Here is a 1,520-nt window from a genome sequence, read left to right as displayed (position 1 = left end):
TATATATATATATATATATCGAGGATTTCTTCCAGATCTGTCGGTGAATTTTCGTTTTTTCTCTCCTCTTCTTTTAGAAGGAAAGCGTCTCTTCTGCGAAAAAGAGGCGGGCCGTTAAAGGAGTGGAACGAGCTTTATCCTCGTGAATGGGACGGAGAACGGCGAGAACGAGGGGAAGAATGAAAGATAAAAATGAAAGATGATTTGTGCGTGACTTGTAAAGAATTTTCTCGTCTCGGATACTTGTTTGTGAAGACGTTTAATGGAAGACGTTGCGTGGCGTGCGTGTTCGCATTGGATCGAGAAGAGAATCTTTTTCTTCCTTTCTTCCTTCCTTCCTTCCTTCCTTTCTTTCTTTCTTTCTTTCCTTTCGATCGAGACACGCGCCGCGATCGAGAAACAAATCGATATGCACGATACGTGTAATAGGCGACGGTTTCGATATGGGATGGGCAAAGTGCAACCAACTGTTCCAACGGCGAATCGTTCTCAATCGAGTAACGGTACTCGAACTAGTGAAATTTGCCCTAATTCTTCATTTCGCCGTTGATTCACAACGATGTGCGTTCTCTCGCGTTTTATTTTCTCTGTCGCTCTCTCTTCTCTCTCTCTCTCTCTCTTTATTCGGATCGTTAAGTTTCCGAACGATTTAGTTTGGAAATTCGAAAATACGAATATTTGACACGCGATTGAACCGATTATTGGGTAAAATTTTGAAATAAATGTCAATACGTTTTGTAAAGAAAGTTTATAAAAAATTATAAAATTTTCGTGAACGTTGCTTCGCTTTTTTGAATTCTTTTGTATCGCTATGAAAAAAAAAAAAAAATATTCAGTCGCTCGATTTGTTTCGAATCTCGAGAAATGGATAAAAAAATAAAAAGAAATATTTTCCCACAATCTTGTTTTCGATACAGAAAGTCGGTCATCGAACGGAAAACGGAAAGATCAGATTAGATTGGATCGAATTTTCGTAATTGAAGGTTGTTCGTTCAACGGGATGATTATTCAACGTCTTGTACGTCTTGCTTCCTTCTGTTTGAAATATTTTAAAGAACGAGGAGGACGCACGATCATCGAATAAGGACGGTGTGAATTTACAAGTGTGAGTAAAAGTTTAATGGATGAGCGTTTCCAATTTTATTTTAAGCGGTTGTCAGCGGTAAAAGAAAAAGAAAAATCTCGATAAATCATCCATTGATAAACTCGATATCGGAGAGAGAGAGAAAGAGAGAGAGAGAGAAAAAATAAACGCGAAAGAGAAACTCGATCACGAGACTGTATTGAGATTCGATCGAGTAAGTTGAAAATTTCGGTGTGTAAGTTTTATTGCCTTAATAAAAAAAAAAGAAAAAATTCTTCTCCCCATAAATGAGCAAGATTATAAATTAAACTCATTATTGCATCGAATCTTTGACTTTTATCGATGACTTTTATTTTACGCTTGTAAAATCTTATCCGATTTTTAATTTTATTTATCTCGCGCGCGTTCAACGCGATTTATAAACTCGATTCTTTCT

The sequence above is a fragment of the Apis dorsata genome, unplaced genomic scaffold, assembly GCF_000469605.1.
Source record: "Apis dorsata unplaced genomic scaffold, Apis dorsata 1.3 scaffold_374, whole genome shotgun sequence".
Lineage (NCBI taxonomy): Eukaryota > Metazoa > Arthropoda > Insecta > Hymenoptera > Apidae > Apis > Apis dorsata.
This window is presented reverse-complemented; position numbering follows the sequence as displayed.